The following is a 24,399-nucleotide window of genomic DNA, read 5'->3' as shown; positions in this document are numbered from 1 at the left end:
GATTTATTTTCCTAATTTACCTTCATCTCATCTCATCACCATTAGCTCACAGAATAAACGAATCTCCCAATGAACATTCCGCCAATAGTCGAGTATAATTAACAAGGGGATTATCTTCCTCTATTGAGTCACCTTACACTTCCTTGTTTATTATTAATCGTATCAGATCAATACTAACGCATTGGGCAAACATATCGAGTGTCCCATTAGCGTTAGTAGATAACAAACAATGGAATCTGAGGGCCGACTGTCCCGGCCAATATTCTATGATGAGGATTAATAAATGGGATAGGTTCTGGGATAAGTGGCTGTTTCTATTTTCTTACTCGTCCCTTTGTTTCTGTGATATGACTTACGTTATCTGGGTCGGTCGGTGCGCTCTCTTTAAATAAATTCGGTTTCTCCTTGTTTTACATGTAAACAGATTGTTTGTTTTGAACATTTTCTTAGAATTCTTGTTTTGTTACGATATCTTTAAATTATTAGAAAAAAGTTCGATGAAATATGTTCTAACCAATAAAATAACGTTCAAACACGCTTGTTTAACACGAGAAAAAACAAAACACACAAGCGAAACAACTGACAAAAGAACATTCCCTATTAAAGTGAAATCAAGCGTAAAATCAAAAGCAAAGGATTTTGCTTGGCTCCGAGAACACTTACTTAGAGTTCGTCTGATAATTCACTTTGCGATAAAAACAAGGAACTGACAGAATGGAGTGAATTCACAGTTCGCTGCTGCTGCTATTGATGGCAACTTTTCATGTATTTAACTCGGTAACTGACGACCGCCTTTATGCTCCGCGGAGACTTCAACTTTGGTAAAAACATGATGCTCTTCTTTCACTAAACTTATACAAACTTCGCCGACACTATCTGCGGTCGGAGTAACGAGTTCCTATCTTGTAAACCAACCATTCATCATGACTACACTCCAGATAGTAGACCAACTCAGATCACAATCCAACACAGCCTTACAAAATAAGTCATTATCAACATTTTTCTTTTTACGTTCATTTATTTCACGTTTAAGTTCACGTTCTTAAGTAAATTCAGATCTTGAATAATATCTAAAAGGGGAAACTTTTAAAGAGACTTCGTTCGGATTATTACATTACTTGTTACTCGACAACAAATATTAATGTAACAAGTTTTTACATTAAAACTTGTAATAAACCATAGCACTTTTACCACTGAGGTCAAACTTTGATGGAAGGTCTAAAATAGATGAACAATTTCGGGAATATTTTGCGCTCCAGGGTTAGTACACAATACTTAGAGCTAGACCAAGAAAATCTAATTTACAGACAAACCGTTTTGTGCCCGGTGGGACCCGGCCAGGCAAACAGGCTATCATTTATTCAGCCCCACTTCTACGAGATATAAATCTTACGTGCTTTCATAAGTCACTTACACTACTTGAAATTTCTTATTTAGTTTTGAGTGTACTGACCGTGCATACGTAAATCAGGCTCGTGCAATATTGAATAGGACAATAGCGTCAGGTACAATTGCTTTTTTAGTCTTGTAGAGATTTTCTTGTTGTGAAACAGTTTTTTGTAGAAGAAAAAGAATGAACAAATATCCTCTCTTTGGATCCAAATAGAAAAATAAAAAAAAAACATAGTACTTAACTAATTGCTATTTTGCTTTCGAGGTGAGGCACACGTCCTTAAATTCCGTGCGTGTATTTTTATACATTGACTGACAGCTGATTTTTATAATACTAACAGCGAATAACAAAAACAGTTAGTACACTTGACAGAAAACTAATACTAGACTTTACTATTCTACACTCACACATACACGTGTCTTATAACCTATGTGTTGTATCCTAGTATCCTAACATACATAAAATCAATGTAAGAGAGAGAATCAATCGGTTTAGCTCGACCAGTGCTCCATAAAGCGTTGTTACAAAATGGACGATGTAGCCGACGATGGCCGACGCAAGGTTTATTGTGGTGTAGATTGATTATGGCTAACATATTCATCCGCCGCCCACAATGGATGAAACGTCTTGCGCCGCCTGAATAAGAATAATGCCTGCTCATCTCAATTGTTAAATCTATAAATCGGAACATGAGTTTGTAAAAGAAGATTTAATGTCTATTTTTGTGGTGAAAATACTGTGTTGTATAATTTGGAACGTTTGTCTAGTAAGATATATTAATCACTGTTGAAAACGGGATTGTAAAATAAGTTTCGATTTTTTATGTTTTAAGCCGGTAACCGAGCAGACGATTCACCTGATGGTAAACAATCGCTGCCGTTTATAGACACCCGAAGAACAAAAGCGTTACAAGTGCGTTGCCGGCCGTTTGGGGGTTAAGAATTTAAGGGTTGTTAGGGAATCGGGGATTAGGAAAATTGGCAGATTGAAGCGTTGTTTCACGTCGGTTTTCTGTGAGGCCGTTTTCTCTCCTATCGAACCAGCCCATTCGTGCCGAATAAATGTGGTTTACAAAGGGTCATTGTGATTTTTTTACATAAAATTTTCTTAGAAAAAGTTAATGTTGAAAACGTTTGCCTTCAAGAATTAAAAAGCATAACAATAGCTTAAATTTAAACTACAGTAATTAAAACAGAATTTAATGAACGAAACCACTGCACTCATCAGTACACACACATTAATTGTACAAAGCTGTAAATGTGGCTCGACATTAGCAACACTTTGAATCCCCCCATTTCACTTTGAAGCCGAACCAAAGTACGAATAAGGGAAGTACTTCTAAAGTCAAAACATTTAAAACTACCCTCAAACAGCCAGAATTTAAGACATTGGATCAGATTAAGCTGAAGCAACACGTAGTGAAAAGAGCGTCGAGTTTTACGGCTAGTGACAAAGTTAGAGGTTTTACTACATTTTAACGGATCGCAGTGGCGAAGTAATGGTTAGTGCGCCATAATGTGGGTACATTCAATTTGGGTATAAGTTATTTTGCGTAGCGCCAGTTTTAAGTGGACTTCGTGTGAAGTGAATAGTTCTGCGGTTAGAAGGACTATGAACCAAGTTTCAATTTGAATTTGTTTAATTGTATTCTAACTTAGTTTTAAGACCGAACTAAATCTTTGAGCGTGATAGAGGAACCATTTACATTATAATTGAGATAAAGGTTTCAATAATCCGTTTTAAAAATGTTCTCTAGAATTTTATAAAAATCTCTTAAGAATTCTAGTCGCATCTCTTGAAAACTAGCATGTGTAGAAAATAACTATATTTCTTCCGTAAACGAAGGAATCTTTGAAGAGCTTTCAAACCGCTAAGCGTCTCTCTGTTACCTACATACTGGATGCGGGTGGTGCCTCGTTTAGTTATACTATTTATGAGACTGACAAACGTAGTCGACTATTTATTTTGTAAAAAAATCTACCTATTTTGTTTGTTTCTCGTGTAACGTGCTTACTAACATACAAACGTTGTCATTTTCAAATTTCGTTTGCCACACATCAGTCATCATCAACACTAATCAGGTAAAAAATAAAACAAAATCAAGAATAATTCTACGTTAGACAATTCATTGTATAAAAAGGTAAGGTATCTCTCAAGTTACTTTGTGAATACCGTACAGTAACTCGTGTGAATTAAATTGAAAGGGCAAAGGCCTGGGACTTTACGACTCAACACAGCGAAAGTGGTGCATAAAAATATCACAAAAGAATTTTACGCCAGTGCTATAAGCAAGTGGAATGGCGAATGTAAACGGTGCATGTACTGGTAGCAACAATAAAGTCGACACTTTATACGTGCTAGCCGGCCCGCATTCCTCTTACAAACTTCGTTCGCAAAATCTACATACATCACAGACAGGGGCAATCAAGGATACTTGTGTTACTTGTAAACATGTTTTACTTAACATTCGTTTGCCGACGGATGTATTACGGAAACAGAAATCTGATATTTTATTTAAGGGAAATGACTGCGGAAATGGAGCCGGATGAACGAATTTAAGGATCTACCTAAATCTGTAATTTGTTCTGCCCGTGCGCGGCAGGTTGTTGAAGGGGGGGGGATCATATTTTTGTGATGACGTTTCAACAAAACCAAAAATACTGACATTTACATTTGTTGTGTCATGGCGACCCAGTGGTTTAAGACATGAGAGTGCGGGTTCGAAACCTACCAACAGCAAGTACCAACGTGACTTTTTCCGAGTTTTATGTACGTACTTTCTAAGATTATTTAGACACTACTGGCAAACGGTGAAGGAATACATCGTGAGAAAACCTGGGCTTATAATTTCTGATTATAAGTTTGAAAACGCCAACCCACATTGAGCAAGGGTGGTGGTTAATGCTCAAACCATTTTCGCATGGAGGCCTTTGCTCAGCAGTGGTCATTTACAGGCTATTGATAATGATGATTAAAAGTGTTTGTGTAGACTAGGGACTAGCTTACCTCCACTTGATAATATTAAAGTTTAGTTACATAACTTACATATCAAACTAAACTTAATGATAAACCGTCTGCCAACAATAGATAATTAAAACAAAATTAATAAGCCGTACAAACGCCAGCGCACGTCACCGTGTCACTTCGGAATTTCATTACGTCACCTCCCAAGAATTAATCCCAGTAATAAACTGGCAGAATCTCCTATGATTTATACGCGATTTCTATTGTTATTAAATTCGCCGTATAATTGTGATTGTGAGAGTAAGCTGTCGGGACGTTCTCAGAATAATTAAATCCGTAGTGCCTTTAAGATGGTATGCAAACGGCTGTCCATTGAATTCGATAGGTTTGAAAGATCGATGGTTTACAGGAACTTTAAAAAGTAAATACATATCTAGACATAAAAATAAAATTGGAGTATCAGATTGTAATATTGAAATAATCGGTTTTTACTACATACATATGAACATAGGTACATAAAGATCATCAAGATACATTAATATGTATAATATTTTTTACAATTTTTGTCTGTCTGTCTGTTTCTTTTGGCTAATCTCTGAAATGGCTGGACCGGGACTCCATTGGCACTGACTGATGTACTAAGGAGTAACTTAGGCTACTTTTATTAGTCATAAAGTCCGTAAACCACGCGAGCAAAGCTAATAAAAATATATATGTAAATAATCGCTTTTCAACACAAATGGTTTCGATCCCCATTGCAATCAGAATAACTAGAAGAGTATCTCTAACCTGCCTTTAATGTTGATCTCTCTGAAATCCTTCACACACAAACATCACAGACCTAATTTCATACTCCCGACTAGAAGGTGCATCTTTCACACAACCACACTCCATTAAGACATTCCAATTGACTTCCAAACCCAATATGCACTTAAACTAAACGCTTCCACAAACGGTTTGATTGGTATCTGTGTCCGAATCGATACGAGCGGGGAGTAATTACGGCGAGCTAGTGTGTGGCCGCAGACAGAATGTAATCATGACATGACCAATAACTGTCAGGCTGGAGTGAGGGACGAATGCTCGAGTGTGGAAATATGACGCGATGAGGACAGCTCTCGGAAATGATATGTACTGGGTAATTCTTTATGACGTATTTTTTGATGTGTGATTTGTTTCGACAGGTGGTGATTGGAGATATTTTTGCAAATGGTATTTGTAGTTTTGAGTTGAATTCCAAATTCTTTTTATTCTAAAACTATCCTGAAGCAATAAAACCTTGTCAAAGTTTTAGGAACACACTAACTGATTGCTAACTGAGGGCAAAAACATTGAAAAACATTTTCATTTCACTTTCTTAAAGTAGGATAGTGCGTTCCAACATACTCGTATTAGGGCTATAAGTTTTCACTACTCGCTACATAACATTTTTGCTCCCATATTACAGAGTACTGAGGTAAATAATAAAATCCACGCCCAATTCCATACTCCATGCCACTGAAGAAACTTGCAAAACAAAAAGCCTAATTGAAGACTACTATTAGATAAGATTAGATTAATGTTTACAATAGCCATTTCAACACTCGCAAGTACGTCAGCTATAGCAGAGCAAAATGTGACGCAAATACCAAATCAAGATCAACGGTGAACAAGTAATTAACGCCGCCATTTTGGTCGGTGTTACAGGAATTTAATCACAACTGCAGGCAATAACTGTCAAGGTGATATATCGCGAGTGGATGTGACAGGTTATGGAGTATACCAGTGTTGCCTGCCATAATGAGGTTCACTGTTAATTTCTTTGTAAGGAAAAATTTGTTGCGGATTTTTTTGTTTCTTGGAGCCTATAGAGGTCATGTCTATGAATTGGTTTAATGGGTACCATTTACAAATGCTGTCATATGTGTTAGAAGTAAAACTACGCTAATAGTCATAAAGACAAAATAAAATTCTGATGCTTTCTAGAGGACAGCTTATTTGCTTGTTAAAACTGATATTAATATACTGACTCCAGTGACCCCTTCGTCGATTAATAAGCTAAGGTAGGCAAAACAAAACAAAGCACCTCCTTAGCATTCTCTTCAAATAAAATCATAGGCACTAATGACACATAATCCTGATATAATCCAAATAAAAAAATATAAGCTACCTAGCCAAGAAATCAAAGCAACAGTGCTACTATCAATAATAGACCTCAGACTTAACTACAATAAGGTACAATTTGCAAAATCAGACGTATGGACATAAGAAAGTTCTAGAAAATCTAGTGGCATGTGAGTGTTTCCTTTGATAAATGAGACGTGTCAAGATAACAGTGAGTACTTACTTGCGTGGTTCGTGTAACAGGAATTTAATCAGAACTACAAGTAATAACTGTCGCGGTGACAAGCCGTGGAGTTAGTGCACTGATTAATTGTTTGCCTTGTATTAAATGGCGTTGTCATTGTGGGAACATTTGCGGCGTTTGATGTGCGAATGTCATTGTTGGGGTGAATTGACATACTTTCTCTTGTGTATGTTGTGACTATTGATTTAAATCGACGTAGGCGTAAGTCTTGAACTGCTATGACCTCACGGTGTTTGAAGGAATATGGAATTACATTTTCATCAATTACCTACTTGTTTAGCACAAAGTAAAGAACCATTCATATAAAGATTTACTTGCAATAGTTTTTTTTATGGTATAAGAGCGGACAGAACACTTAATGGTAATCAATCGCCGCCGCCCATGGCTACCCGAAACACCAGGGCGTTACAAATGCGTAGCCGGCCTTTTGCAAGTTAGGAATTTAATTGGACCTCCGGTAAACTCACTCACACAACGAAACACAACGCAAGCGTTGTTTCACGTCGATTTTCTGTGAGGTCGTGGTATTACTTCGGTCGTATCGACCCATTCGTGCCAAAACACACTTAGATAAATGAATTACATTTGTATTCTATGTCCAACAATTTTATAGATAAACTCCTCAGTCACAATAAGAGTAAACGAACGTAAATATCCATAATACCTGTAATGTAAAGACCGTAACTTTTTCTGAGAATAACTATAATCAAGTACGGATTAACGAGCTACACGTGTCTGCGAAGCATTTTCTTCTTTTCGAAGTAAAATATAAGGAAAGTCTCAAAGATATAATCTTAATTCTAGATCTGAAGTTGGAATAAGTTGTCTCTGTAGTTTTTAATTATATCAGCGTGTCTCATAAACTTGCTCCGTTCTAATATTCTATCTTAGTGACGGAAGCTCCTTGACTAACTTCTATCTAAGTTGAGCGAAGTTTTTTATAATATTTACTGAAATGTGAACACTGAGTTACTGAGTAGCTTAGAGAATTTCATCATAAAATATTTTCTTGTTATTATTCCGTGTTTCTTTTTTTTTATATTAGAATCTACGTAACATACGACATACTGCAGATTTACACTTTAATTTATCATCACTGCATTAAAAAATTATAGTCACGAAGAGAAAATAGAGGGAAGATGAAAAAAACAAAACATGTAATGAGCTACAGCTGAGTACTTTGTCGGTAAAAGAGAAATAATTCCATAGCAACATGTTTTACCAATGATTTTTAAATAAAAATATATCTTTAAAAAAAACTATAAAATACAAAACAAAACGGGTATTTTTTACCGTTGTACAAAAACTGTTTTGTAGTACAAAAATGTAGTTGACTACTTATTCAAAATTACTATTACACAAAAACCATCCAAAATTACGAAAGAAGAAAAAGACATTCCTTTTTCGAAAAACTTGTAAATGAATGAAAAGTTTAGCGTCGCCGGTAAATATGGACGTTCGAGAAGGAGCTCTACTTCAACACCTTATTTACTGAGCATACTAAAATAAGCACTCTCTGCTCCGAGTGAATCGTAAGTTAAAAGTTAATTGGTGTTACAGTCAACGTAAAGGAATTGCCTTCAAGATGCTGCTGAAAGTGGAAGTGTAGGCTTTTTATAACGTACGACATGTTTTTATACTAAGTGGTATGTAGCCTATTTGACTCTTAAATTTTTTTGGTGATAGTACTATTTTGATAATATTGTTTTATTAATGTTCAAATAAATCGTATGTATTATTTGATTGCAGTGGCATTGGCGTGGTGACTGGGCAACGAAGCGGTCGTTTAACATGTATATAGTTTTGTTCCCGCACGAAGCAAAACTTTGTTTGATCCACAAATTGCTGTTCCGGGTCTAAGTGTGATGTACATATATAAAAATATGTGTTTTAAGAGAGACCTACTGCATGTAGTTCTTTATAGTAATAGAATTAGTATTAATCACCCAGTTTTCACCATTTACGTCATTGATCTCATTAGGGATGTACCTATTACCAAGAATTATTCAGAGCTGCATTATAAAGCCCATCAATTTGAACAGTAACTAGTGAGAGATGAGTGCACCTGACATACTACCTGGTATTCTAATATCCGAATAGCGGAATATAACCACACTGTAATTAGGCGCTGTTTCGGACTAATTTTCAAATAATTTCCAGAATATTCGACAAATAGGCATTCTGTATTGTAACTACAAATAGTAGTTACAAATTGCAACAAATAATATTAGTTAGTATGATGCAATCGTTTTTAATATGTGCCTAAATATATTTTCGAAATCCTGTAGGTAATTATTAAAAAAAAACAAAATATTACTGTTTTTCGGAAATATATTTTCAGAGATAAAAAAGTGAAGAGTTATTTTCGAAAAACTGCAATTATGTTTAAAGTGCAATTTTATCATAACAAAAGTTTTGTATATTCTTATAACACAAGACTGATAACCACAAAACGTTAGACAATATTTTATCAATTTATACCACTGAAAAACTAGCATAAAAAACTAACAAAATACGCTTCCATATTTCACACAACAACATACCTAGCATACGCTACCGAACGGTCGCACAGAGTCCCACAAGTCTACCACTACAATAAGAAGACACGGTCGGCTGTAAAAACTCGGCGTCCATTTAATTGGCTATGCAAAGCGACCAATAGAATCCGCGCCTTTGAAGTGCCGGCTCGATGCCTCTATCAAAGATGTATGCTAACCTATGTGTTGCGTGTGCCAAAAACACGAAACGTATGATCTGAATAGTATTTTTTTGGGAGTTTTGAGTCAAAACTGAACAAAGAGTGGCGATTTTTAGTAGTAAACATAAGGCAATATTTGTATCCAAATAGTATTTGTGATTATTGACTTGATTTTAACACAGCTTCAATGTGAAAATAATAATTATTATGTCAATAAATCGAAGATTTTTTTTTAATATTGATATCAAATACAATATTTGTTGTTCCTGATTAATAATTAATGGTTATATTTAGATTTCCCCAAACCGAGTAAATTAATTAAAACATTAACTACTGAAAGAAAAACTGTTGAAGGCAAATCCTCCACTAAACGTCGGTCACTAGAATTACAGTCAACGTGTTAATTAATAGAAATAGTTATATCAATCATCTCAAAACTCAATGGTTTTTTAAGACAACAAAATTTCATTTATCACAAAATTAATACTTTATATTACACACCTACAATAGTAACAAATTAAAATATAACAAGACAGACGTAATATGATATCATTTCGCCGTGTTAGTGGTAGGCCCTAAAACAAGATGGTTGCTTTTACTGCGGCACTCGTAAACTAGAAGAATACTGTATTCGCAGGACAGCTGCTCATCCCACTTTATGCACCATTGCAGTCTTTATGTCACACTACAAGATCTATCTTGTCTTGTAAGAGATAAACAAACACAGAAGGTTCAAGGAAATAAAAATGTTATGATTTATCAAACTATGGGACTTCAGTACGATGTAGATATTTAATAACGTTACTGTTTGATTGAATTTGGTCATAGAAGAATAGTTCCTTCTGGATGTGAAATACAGGTTTTGAAATGTGAAGCCTGTTTTCCAAGAAATAGGTTAATCACCTACTTGCACATCTCGGTGTGTGAAAAATAAACATTATTTCGTATTAATTATTATATTTTTCGGCTTACTCACATCAATATTTAAGAACTTGACTAGTCTCAAGCTATCCCAGAAGCTCACATTCGTAAGCAGCATTACACAATACACGACACGGCGACTGTCACGCTGCTACTTGTATTCGTAAAATTGTTTATATATATATATATTCGGTTTCAGATTTCAATAATGAAGTTTACGAGTATGTACCTATTTTTGGAATCCCATAAATTTTACCTGGGTTACCATGTAGCCATTAACAACTAAAACCTACAGAATAAGTATTTATTATTATTTTCATTCAATAATATTTATATGTAATATTTAGGTTATCAAATAAACATAAATAATTTTATAAATACAAACATTTAAAGAGCTAATTTCATCAACATAAAAGAACAAATTGTGTAGCTGCAACTGAGTTTACTCGAAACTTCTTTACATTATTCTGTTTGGCAGAACGTCTGACATCGCAAGTGTAACATATGGCTCCATTTGGGCCCTGCTTACGGACGAATTTAAAACTTGCGAAAAAATATAGTCGTCAGTTGGTAGAACCATTATATTATACAGCGAATGGGTTTATATTGTTACTTTACGTTGTAAGTTGTGTAAATTAAAGAAATAGTACATTCTTTTGTTTGTTTGTGGGTGCGTTATAAACACACCAGTTCACATACCTACCACATAACGTTGTTGAGCGAAGAACGATTTGTGGATCAAACAAAGAGCTGCTCCGTGCGGAAATCGAACCCGCTACATATTATGTGGCAGCCAGTTGCTCAGCCAGTGCGCTACACGTGCAGTCCACAGAACATTTAATTTTTGGTTTTAATACCTATGTACAACATGATCTAACATTTCCTCTTCTCCTAGTCCTTATCTTCATATAATCTCTTCTAAAAAGTAAACAGATATAAATCATAATGAATTTCATAACATTATTTAAATCCCTAATATTTCTTAACAACAGTAACACTCATCTCCCCCAGTATTGTTATTTGCATAGAAAATAAAACGAAGCCAAACATTCCTTCAAAGATTTACAAAATAACAAAATTAAATATTATATCCACGCCCTCGCTTCATTACTGTCGCATCACCACGAAATTATTCACGCCACAAGATATTTACAATAAAATTAATCGTTGGCAGAACATCACTAACTTCATACATATTTCATTAGACCTTTTTTTGTAAAGGAAAATAAAAGGGAAACATAATTATCTTTAAAAAAAAAAGAAATATTTTCATTACTCTCCCTACTGCTGTGTTTTTTACAACTGCGTCACCCCTGCAAATTACAGATGGCGTAATGGAGATGTAAGGGGGGTTGCACACTGGCGACAGGAAGACAAAGTGTGCCGTGACCTGAAAAAATATTGTAGAAAAACTATTCGCGATTAATTAACTACGCTTTAAAATTTAATATAGCGATAGCATGAAGTCTCAAATAGAAGAAGAATAGATACTTTACCAATAAAAATATCTCTTATGACTAGAACTGCTCAATTATTGTGCCAAATTACAACAACCTGAACTCCACATTAGTTAAATGAACCAACAACGGACTGTATACGTACGGCACACATTACCTTTGATTCACAATATTACAAACAGTTTGTTTGATGTTTCTATTATCTGCCAGACAAATACGCGCCTACGTTTATATTTGCAAGCCCCTACCAGGCCAGCCTACGCTATATTTCATCGCCGTCCGTGAGACACTTCGTTATAATATTTCAGCATCGAACTCGTAATTAAACAAGCAAAGTAAAGGCTTTATGGGTACTCTGTAATTATTAATGCTCTGCAAATAATAGGGTTGTAAAGTTTTGTTTAAGTAGAGCGAATTAGGGCTGCGTCTTTTGTCAACCCGCCGATGTACTGCAAAGATTACGTTTCATTATTAGACAGAGCAGGCTACAGTCGGCTCGGAGTTTTCAAACTTCTTTGTTAGTTCTATATAATTAAACTGTAAGTGCTCGAGTAGCTTCCAACTTTCATACTATTGCTCGTATTACGTTTTAGAATTTGTTACAAATTGTTATCGTCTAAAGTATACGATATTAAATTTTGAACACAGATGAAGATTGAGTAAGTTTTATTAAATGTTCTGTGTCTCAATAAGTGCTAGCAAACTTATAAACCGTTCTTTGGAGTAAAATATAGGTAAGTTTTTAAACTTTTTGAAGATTAGTATTTTTTTTCTATCTTGTACCTTAGTAGTCAAAACAAGGTTAACATCATCATAGCATTATACATATTTTTTAAATAAATAAAGTTACCCAATAACGAGTATTCAAAAATTGTTTTTACTTTATTAAAAAATATAATACTAATAACATGTAGCGGCAAATTACTTGGCTTGTTATCAGTAAAAATATTTCAGGTACGCCTTCGGGGCCAATTGTGATGGTTTCAGGAATTACCTTGAAAAATGTATCTACTTAATTGTACAAGCTTATTTTATTAAGACAGTTTATGGAACGAATTTTAATGTAGGTAAATCAGGTTTGTTTTGCCAATTATGAGTATTACAATATTTTCTTTACAAATACCATAATGATTATGGATAAGTATAGATGTTTTTCACTTTCAATATTAAAAAGTACCTAATATTTATAGTGTACTCACGTAGCTTAAACTATACGAGAATGCTCAACTAGTTTCAAACTATGATCGGGGCTCATAATCACGAGCTGATATGTAGACAGTCAAACCAAGTCAATTGTTCTCAAACAGCTCCTAAACACCTCTCCTAAGTAAGCTGTTAAAATCATTTAAATTAAATATTCATAATTTATTTCCAGTACCTCATAATTATAGATTCACAAACAAACATAATAATTTGAAACAAATCTCCTTTGTCACTAAAATAATATCTTTGACCTGACTCCTGACAAATTGCGATAGTGTTCTACTCTAGATCAAGAACTTGAAAAGGATCCGACAGCGTCACATGAAGTAAAGCCTTATTGTTTGAAACTGTCACACTATCTAGTGTAGTATTATATGGCCTTAATTTTACTGTATCGCCGGTAAATAAGATAAGATAAACGTATGAAGGGCACTCGGCGTGGTTCAAAAAGTGAAAATTAAATGACATTCAGAAACTTAAAAAAAAAAATTTAATTTTACCCGAATTTTAGGAAGTGAAGATGTCGCCAGTAACAGCTCGTGTCGGGGAATGCTCGTAAATATGAGATTAGAGACTCTAGCATGGCTTGAAACTCGTCGAGTTCCTCGTCAAATAGTTACGTGAGTAAGCCGATAACATAATAATTAATTTAGTTTGTCTCACAAAAGTTATAATAAAAGATTAAAAAACCTACAAAATAACACATTAATTAACAGTTCTGTCTAACGACTTATACGGAAACAACACAGCACAAATCTTTCAATAGTTCACAATTTTATCCCGTAACATCTAACCATCAATCCATTCAAACCAATCCCATGAACTGACACCTTTGGGAAGCAATGGGACAATTCAACCCCATCTCTTAGCAACCACAGGCCATTTGATTTCGATTCCCCCGTAACTGAAACGTGCACGTTCACGTTCAGACTCCCAAAGGTAACGCGCGTTAATCGAATCCGTATCGTTGACCGAGCGCCATCGCGTCGGTCTACCGCCCTGACCCATGCAAAGGGCAGGCCTATTTGTTTGTGACATTTTGCCCGCAAAAATCATTAAGTATCGCTTGGTATTAAAACTGTTTCTTGGGGTTTCTTAGACATTTTTGATGAGGAAACAATGAGTTTGTGAAAACAAAAAAAAGGTTATAATATTACTTTTCTGTTAGAATAATAGTGTTAAATGAATTATGCATATGATCTTACTGCCATATGCCGATCGAAATCCTAGAGTTTGGTCTAAACTCTTCCTAAACGAGAAATCGAATCCGAAATCTCTAACTCGGCATTAGCACTCACGACTTCACTTTTAACGCGTTAGTTTTCATAAAGGCATTATAATGTGTATGTATACATATATACCAATATTTCAGCTCTGTTGTCAAGCCCCATGCTATATTTATTGTGTCGTATTTCGTATACGAGACAATAACAATTTATATTGTAGGTAAGAAGATGGATGTTTCTAAAAGATCTAAGAAGATATGTCTAAGGATCAAGAAATCGCTGAGTAGGGTCTCTAAGTCTTTCCTACAGAATTTTCTGAAATGGAACTAAAACAGCATGTCTACGACACAACATGGCTTAATTTATATAACATCTTGAAAAAACAGAAACACGATGTTTTTATACTTGTAAAATAATACCTAAATGATAAAAATAGTTTTTATTCTAGAACTGCTATTCTTATTCAATAGACTGCTATTTATTTTTACGTTGAAATAGTTCTTCAATAGATTGCCATTTAATTTTATTTTTAGATTCACTCATTGATGTCTTATTGATAAAAATATAAAAGAGGATTCAAACACAATGCCATAAATACCTATAGACGAGTTTACTTTTGTAGTGTAAATGTTACGATACATATTTTTATCTTTACACAAATAGCGAGCATTACACCATAGTCCTTGGAGGGTATTATGGCTCACATACAAAATGAAAGAGCAAACACCAGCTGTTGTGTTATGAGTTCCATGAAACAGCAGTTCGATACTTTTGTACGCAAAAAATACACAAATAATACCAACATTCTAACCGCCGCGCCGTACTCAGAATAATTTAATGGTTACTTAAGCCAGTCTTTAGCAATTGTTTTCGATACAAAATCCTTACTAAGTAATAGTTAAAGTAACCATTAAATGTCTCTTAGTGCAGCAGTAAGATATAAAAACCGAACCAAAACTTATTCTTCGAAATACCTAGTATAAAACAACATGAACAGTTCGTAACAAAAGTTGGAACAGAACACATTACCAACAAATCACCTGTTTACTGCTTCTAGAAGATTCGATGCAAATACGGTCGCAGTCGGGAAAGTTTGGGAATAAAGTGAGGTCCCCAAAGCCTCGTATTAACCATTAGACGAGCAACACGTGACGGTCTACGTGTTCAGCAATGTTGCACAATATTCAATTGAAGCACAAGCAACATAGAATGTTGCTTGTTACGTTGCCGCTACATGCCTTTGTGGCGTAGTGCATCAAATGTTCAGGTTGTCGAGTGAAGAAATGATGCGCCCCACTACATTCATGGACAATATGTTACCGATAAATCTTGCGAACGAAATACATATATAGTTTAGATAAACAATGTTGCTAAATCAATATTCTGCGCTAAATGTTGAGCAACATTATGTTGCACGTCAAATGTTGCCTAGTTAAAGTATGTAGACAAGGTTTTACTCTACAAGTCTGTAGGTACGAAGGCCATGGATACGCAAATATTATTGTAATCATATTCTGCCCGTCATCAGAACATGTCGGAACAGTTAGTCGGAGATTGATGTCCCTCGTTAGCTATGCCAACTCTTGTAAGAACATTTTAATATTATGGCATTTTGTGTCAAGATCAATTCTTGAGCTGTTTATTAATGGGTCTGTTTTGTACGTGTGGCTAGTACGGAATGTAATTGTGATATTTAATGTTTCTAAAAATGTAAAGTTGTTAAGGGATGTAAATCAATGAATTGTTTGTTAAATGAAGTATAAAGAGGTTCTACGATTAATTGTGTTTTAATAGACGTTAAGTACGACTTAATCGTTTAAGAACTTCTTGATTAATTCGATCCATTGAAACAATTGTAATAGCCACGTAAAATAACATTAATGTTGTAAGCTCAGAAGTTACACCAAATAAGAAATCGTTAACATTCAATACACGAGGCACATTGAAACACGTACAAATTAAATGTTAACCATTTTGTAAATTATTTAACGGGCCCAGTCGTTCGGAATAATGTCCAGTTGTTATTGTTTGACTGGCACTTTCGTTGTTCGCAAGGCCGCTTCAAGTGTTCCTTTGAGATTGTACAAAATTGTATAGGTCTTGTATTCTTAAGAGGAATAATTCAAAGCGGGCCTACGAAGGAGGGACGTAATTCACGACCATTCCGTAAATGAATCTTCACAAACTTGGGACGAGTTTATAAAGGGATACGGAATATGATTGTATTTTTTTTCTCTCTCGATCCTATTTCCTCTCTCGACGATCTGTTGGGCTTGCAAATTGTAAATTTCGTTTAATACTTGTTGGGCCAGTCAGTTTGGACGCGGTGTTCTTGGGGTTAATAGGGGGGAATATCTCGTAAAGATAAAACGAGCTCTTAAACAATGATAGCCCGAGAGCTAAATAAATGTTAAGAGTATTTGAATGAAATTACTAACAATAACGAATGTACCCTCATAATATCGAGAGGCACGCAGACTACGCAGTACTCGGAATACTTAGATAAACACCGTTTTATACGAACATTTATTTCAAGGATATTTCACAGTAATTGTCTTTAAAAATTCAAGAACACTTTAATTTATCACATTAAATTACTCTAAGAACTCTACTTAATGACCATCTAAATTAGTACTCTATCGCAATGTTCATAAAGACTGAAATAAGTTTAAGTGGAACTGTGGGTGGAGCCTAGTTTCTAAACTTAGGACGCAGACCTTTGTCGCACGTCTTGGATGCCTTAGTTAAACAGGGTGAAACTCCCAGTAGGGTCTAGACTTTGAATAGGCCACCATTGTTGGCTAAAATTATTTAGGTCTGAATTAAAGTAGCCTTTGTAAGTCCAAGTCCTCGCATTACGGGCTTTGTTGTAATTACATATAATGATGGCGACCGCGCCGTGGTGGCCACAAGCCTGCCTGTACAGAGGATTACTCATGCTTATAATAAACTGGATTTATTTATTACCATTCCTTTTAGCACTTTCTTGGACGGAAAGAGGGAAAAAATCTCACTAATGTTATTAAAAAACTTTGTTATAGAAGAACTTTCTTATAACAATACATAAAACCGCGTCATTTGATATCAAAGTTATGAGATGTCTTTTTGTTACATGGAAAGAAAACTACAGATCTACATAATCATAAAATAGATGATATACAGTATTGTTTCTTTAATATTACTAGTGGTCGCCTAGTGGTTGAAATTCAACCATATACGATTTAATTTACAATACCACTTAACATACGTTCAAGGATAATTTTTATTTAACTCAAACTCAAACAAACTCTTTTATAAAACTCTATTCATATGAGACGTCAATATCATCGCAATGTCTATCGATTTTGACGTTTTGTCAAATACAATCAGATACTATGCATGTGTGTGTAATGTTTTATTTATTGATTTAATGTACTTTATAAGCATTATTTTTGAAAAATATTAGCGTCCTGCACTTCTCCTACACATAAACTATAAGTGTACCAAATTTTATGCTCCTACGTCCGCGCAATTTTCGTAAATAGCGGTCCAAAGATTTTGCATCACGTATTAATATATAGATTTTACTTAGCATTTCTGGTATAGAAATAATTTTATAAGCTATAGAGTACATGACCGGGATCCTAAAGCCGCAGCGTCTATTAGCTACAACAAACAACGACACGTTCCGTGGCAGATGGCAAGCCTATCACAAAACCACAATTCTCTTTCACTCATCTGGTGTAAACTCCACACATTTTCTTACACATACCTTATCTCTCTACATAGTACTAGGAATCTTTCATTTGGTTATAATTGGGATGATGACGGGATATGAAAATCAAACATCTATTTAGTCCACCAGAGGTAACGAAAAAATATTACCTATACATATTTTTTTTTATTTTCTCTCTCTCTGTTCGTATAAATAAAGAATACTTAGAAAAAACGATGTTTATAAGCGGGAGCTATGTACGTGATTTCTAAGTATAAAACGTACCTAGAATTGACGTCATGTGATATTTCAAATCAATATATCCTGGAAAGTATTAGTTTCTGTGAAAAAATAAAAAACACATGTCTAATGTTTTCAAATTATCTACCAGACGGACATTAAAATACAAAATACCCTATTAACAGGAGTGACAATAATATTAGTTTTGAGTGTTAATAATAGAGACATGAGTGACATTTTTTTTTTCCTTTGATACGTCTCCCTTTGGCCAACCCGCTCACTGCCAGAACAGCCAAATCAAATCAATCAATTTTGACGATCCTTCTAAATCTTAGTAAATAGATATTTCTATCTTTTCAGCGAAAACCCAATGTGATTATATTATTACATTTATCATAATCCTATTCCAATCATATAAATATTATAATACTCAAATACGATTGAAATAAACAAACCAAAGCTAACATTATCGATCAAGATTAGGAAATAGATGAGTTCGAAGAAAATATGTATAATAAAGATAATAGCCATCATTATTGTATTTGGCAAGAAATCCAGTGGAATACTAGTAATGGGAATATTGATTAGTAATGACATTCTTATTGTATTTGTCCATAATAAATATGAACTTGGAAGAAAAACAACTAATATAAAAATTGTATGAACTAAAAAAAAAAATATTATAAGTTCCATATCAGTTTCCATAGCTTAGGTTGCTTATGGCAGACCTGTTTCATCGTATCCCACATCGTCGCTTACCACCAAGTAAGATAGAGGCCAAACGTCGGCCCATCAAATATTAAAAAAAGTCCCGAACACAATTTCGAATTAAATGATCTTGCTGATAATTAAAAACATCCTAATAACATATTGCTCGACCAGGCAATCAAGCTCAAAACCATTCACGTAGCATTCACACTCAACGGTAAAACAGACACTGAAAGCATTAGACAAGTAAAAATAAAACACTTATGTGCTAAAGCGGTTGTACACAGAGATGAATATCGGCTATCAAATAAGACTGAAGCTAGTCATGCGAACAAACAATGTGACGATAAAGTTGAATAGAAACAGAATAGTAAACATATTGTTGACTTTCATACTTCTGGAGTTGCCGAGCTATTTGCTTTAGCCTGTACTGCAAACATTCGTGTTATGTAAGTTGTGTTCTGTTTACTATGTTATTATCTTGTTGGGTCTGTTTTAAATGTAGCCAGAAAATCGCGGTAACAGATTCCATTGTGATTGTTCACAGCATGTTTAAGAAATGTGCAAAATTCCAAATATTCTTCCAAAATCATGAGTTCTCTGTATATGCCCGAAAAATAATACTAAGAATATATTAGAATTGATTTTAATAAAATTTTGAAGAAGTACAGGAAAACTACTATCTCTAGAACTAATGATAACAGAAACTACTTCACCGAGTACGACTACTACGACTAGTCAAAACTCCCTCTCAGTATTAATGAATACAATCTCCATACATAATAAGCAATGGGAACAAGAAACGGACATGCTTATGCTAATTTTAAGGTAACTTTTATTTTGTTGAAAACGGAAAAAGAATGTTAATTTTCTTCCGGTGGACTGTATTATCGCAATATGGCGAGTAAGTCGGAGATTTTAATTTAATGGACTTGAATGGTTTCTTGTTTTGTAACAGTAAGAAAATCTTGCGGCGTTACAGTTTTTGTGAAGAAGTCTTGTTTGAAAATGGCGGACCGTCTTCTCTGCGTCTTAAATTGATTCTAAAGTCTGCAGACTCTCTTTGAAATTTCTAACGAACGTTAGAACTTCGGCTCGTACAATTTATCAATTGAACCTCTGTTCGATTTAACCCATACAATTTTCAGTTACTGTATCGAATGTATTTCAAAGATAGTTTGAAATAGTGTATAGTTAGGCACAATACATACCCCAGCTCGACACGTACGATGTGGTTTGTCACCTCCAATCTACTCGCACATGGCACACATAACTATCCTGTCATTTTCCCCCGTCATTTGCCACTCCTATCATTTAGCTCCCCTGTCATTTGCCAAGTCGTTATCAGCAAACCACAACCGTATCTCGCCTTCACCAAGCCGTGAAGGAGGCGGTCGGCAAAAATTGAGTAATTTACAAGGTCCTACCGGTGTCTCGGAAGACCCCAAATAGGCTTTTAGGAAAAAGGGTGAGCGTTTAATGGCGTGTTAATTTGGGGACCCGAGTGAGTTTCGCCCTGATAAGTGTGTGACAGTGTGTTCATTAGACTGGATGCCCTGTACCTACCTACAGCTCCATGATGACGAAGCTGCGGGTCTGTGTCGGAATTTTGTAAGGAATAACTCTCGGCCTTACGTTTAGAATATTCTCCTTAGAAACAGCGAACATTCTCGCTGAACTAATTCGCTGAACACAAATGTTTAATGTCTATTATTTTTGTTTCGTTTTTCTAAAAAGAAACCTATGAAAAATACTAGTACTCAAGTCGTGAGACATTCAAAGTGTAATTTATAAGTTTTTGGAAGATGAAACACAAACGCTAAAAACTCATGTTTTACCCCGAGGACAATCGCAGAAACTTTCTAATTTATTCTGTTTGATTTAATACTCTAGTAAAACAAGTGAATACAAAATAAGATACACAAGAGAAAGAAATTACTTCGCCTATTTGTCAAGAACGATAAATTACTAAAAATGGGAGCTTATAAGCTTCCATTATTTATACATGAAAAATGAGATCAAGGGCTAAGACATTGGTATTATCACTGTATTATATGGAAACACCTATAATTTCAAGGCATAAATCATATTGTTAAAAAGACCTAGTAATGTAAATTGTAATATAAGTTAAGTTATACAGCCAATACGACCCTACAAAGCTAGGGCAACACAATGTCAGTCACTCAACTATTGTTTTGGTTACATAAATACAATAAAAACTAGATTATAAGGCCCTTTCTTATATTTTGTTGTTATAATGGGCCTGTCTAGCTACTATTATGTAACGTTTTATACTTTGTATAAAACTTTTTTAAGCAGTTCCATAATAAATATTTACATTTTCGTATACTTTGAACTTTTTCTTTTCGCATGTTAAAAACGGTAATAAAATGGCTCAAATTATTTTGTAATTTCACACTGGTTAAAATATAATTCAATTTTTTTTTTCATTATATACAGCAATCAGTGCTGGATCATAAATGCCCTATAATATCAGATTCATAATTTTTTAAATAGCAACAAATTCTATGTAACATTTTACATCCTTGCCTACCCCTTCGGGAAATAAATTTGCTTGAAGGACTCATGGTAGCAATATAAATATTTGAGTATGGAGACTTTAAGGATATATCGCGCATTTTATATATTTATTACAAAGGCAGCATCGTTCTTTGAAACATTTTTATGTATGTGAAATAAAGCGTCTTTTCCCCATTTCTAATATAAGTTACATTATTATATATTTCTTTGTTTTATTTTGATATGATTGATGAGTTTTATAAAATACAATATTCAAGTTGTTTAGTCATGCATCGGAAAAAATGGGGTGGACCTAAGAACAACCCTTGAGGAACACCGTAAAAAAGACAGTTGGTTACAACGATTTAAAAAAGTTTCAATAAGAAATCGATTTTAACATGGTTATGAAATGTGAAACCTCTTAATAAGTTATACCTCTTTTTAAGTTTATAATTTCGATAACCTTTACCATAGTTTTTCCATATGTTGATGTTGCAAATAATATTTAACCTCCTTTAAAAGTAATACATTTTTACCGGTTCACTGTACATCTGAAATATGAATACTTTCAATAGCCAATGTCGATGCTCGAACGATGTAAATGCTTTTGAAATTCACTACTGAAAACTTTGAAATATGTGTACAAATAATATTTTATATTTTGTATGTAATATTGAATTATTCCGTCCTTTTCATACTTTGAATAAGAACATAAAGTGCCATGTTATCGACCAAATTATATTTTAATCCGTTAGTTTACATTCTACTTTTATATTTTTACTTCATTGCTCACTACAAAACATAATAAAATTTTCAAATCGTCTGCAATCTTCCAAGAAAATTTGAAAACATCATTAATTTTTCGATTAACAAACCAAGGAAAAATAAACTGAGAATTTCCTCAACGCGATCCTCTTGATAATTTTCCCGTGAAAACTGCTATCTATTCACCTTAGACCCTTGCTTGCCTTTACGATACCTATGGGAAGGGACGGGTTCGACTATCCTAGCCGAGAGGGTAAACAAAACATAAATTCTGAAATAAACTAATGACCAAAACAAATTAGAATTAGCCATAAAAATAAACTTAACGACGTGTTACATAAAGTCGGAAAATGAATAACACTAAAATAAAGAGTTGTAATAACCACGCACAAAGAACTCTAGATACTAATAAGAAGAGAGATAAAAATATTGCTAAAATAATATAACCTAAATAAGTAAGTATATTTTTGTAGGATACGTGATTTGGCTGGAGATCGCCAAAAAGGCCAAGTCCAAAAATGTCGTATAGAAAAAACCAGAAACGCTTAGGAAAGAAGGTCAAAAAAATAACCCTAACCAACATAGTAGTTCGTTTATGCTTTCCATCACAAAATGATATTGGGAGTAATAAGAAAAAATATAATACGCAAGGCATCATTATCATGAATATCTGATGAGATAAAGACCAAATTGAATTCAACATCTTTCCTTAATCAAAGTACAGTTACACCCATCCTCCGAGTGTACACTCGAAGAACATATTGCATTAATTAAAAGTTAACCCTTCACAAACGACATACGTGATTTCATACTGAACCTATAGACCTTTTCCGTGTCATGATTGTGTACAACTTGACGTTGGAAGGCAAAGGGTTGGTTGAGATCGTATCAGATACCGCGCGTTTGTCTGTCAACCCTATACGTGACAGCCCTGCCATGTACGAACGTGTTTATTTACACATTTAACGTGCGCCCTGAAATGTAAGAAAGGTCGACAAATATTTCCTCTTATACAATCAAATGATCGTACGTTCTAATCATCACATAAATCAACCGTTTATTGAATAAAACTATTGTTTTTTTTAATAGTTATTTTTCAAGATTTTTTTACGAGACCCAAAATAATACAGCTCATTAATATAAATTAAAAAAGCATTACATTACTTTAGTACCTATAAAACGATAGTAAAACCTAAAAAGCTATAAAATGGTAATTTTGCACGTGTTTACAACTCACCTTTTTAATAAAATATTGGGGGAAAAATTATTAACGAGTCCACTTTTTTTTTTAAGTAATTTTAGCATACACAACACATGTGGTCAAGTCAGAAAGTGTTCGCACAACCGCATTCGAAATACGATGACCGGCGCGACGAAGGGAGTCAAAACGCCCACCCCCGGTGACATCCAGCGGCGTACTGCAGAATAAATAGGGTTGGGAACGTATGTAACATCCCGCATCAGAGATAGCACGCATGCGCGGGACGGACACCGAAACGGGATGTCAGCTGACGGGCGGTAACTAAGGTCACTGTGTCACTGTGGGACGGATTCTTTTTGAAATAGCACTTAAGGATATAAAGAGCCCTAACCATTGAGGTGCGCGGAAACATACCGACCGCGAGCATTAAATAAACTTATGAACGAGTTGTGTGTCGCTGTCAACAATTTTATGTATGAATCTATTGGGTTGGTGAGAATAAGAGGAAGCTTGTAGAATATTTAGTAAAGACTAAGTTTGTTTAAGTATATTGTAACAAATACTTTATTAAAGAAATTGAACTGAGTTTTGTTCGAAAAATCTTTTTGAAATATGAATGAAACTACAAAAATAGATAAGGTCTTCCAATTTTATTGTTTTCACTTTAGCCCTTACCTTTGTTTCAAAGTAAGAAAATTCATGTTCTGGGAAATTTCCATAATACAATATAGATTGCTATAATTAAGTGCCCATCTTAAATAATAAGACGAAAATATCTGGCATGTTCTCCATTGTAAGCTACAATTTAGAACTACCTAATTAATTTTACTAAGAATCAAGAATTTGTTTAGTCTACAACATTTTTTATGCTAAACAAGCAGCCGGATCACCCGATGGCAAGCAATCGCTGCTGCCTGAAACACCAGAGGCGTTACAAGTACCTTACCGGTCTTTTGGGGGTTAGGAATTTAAGGGTTGTTGGGGAATCGGGGATTGAGAAGATTGGGAAGGAGGGTTGTGCTTCCGGTAACATCACTCATACAACGCAAGCGTTGTTTCATG

General features: G+C 34.5%; 1 protein-coding gene across 1 annotated transcript in view; it reads right to left on the bottom strand.

Annotated features, from left to right (window-relative positions):
* LOC118263502 (protein O-mannosyl-transferase TMTC1-like) overlaps nt 1-23,556 on the bottom strand; it is a 151,508-nt gene extending 127,952 nt beyond the window's left edge. The window contains exon 1 of the mRNA XM_050705603.1: nt 23,374-23,556. The gene's annotated coding sequence lies outside the window, so the exon portion shown is untranslated. The remainder of the gene's footprint in view (nt 1-23,373) is intronic.
* Between the last annotated feature and the right edge of the window lie 843 nt (nt 23,557-24,399).

Source organism: Spodoptera frugiperda, chromosome 27 (genome assembly GCF_023101765.2).
Source record: "Spodoptera frugiperda isolate SF20-4 chromosome 27, AGI-APGP_CSIRO_Sfru_2.0, whole genome shotgun sequence".
Taxonomy (NCBI): domain Eukaryota; kingdom Metazoa; phylum Arthropoda; class Insecta; order Lepidoptera; family Noctuidae; genus Spodoptera; species Spodoptera frugiperda.
This window is presented reverse-complemented; position numbering and strand designations above follow the sequence as displayed.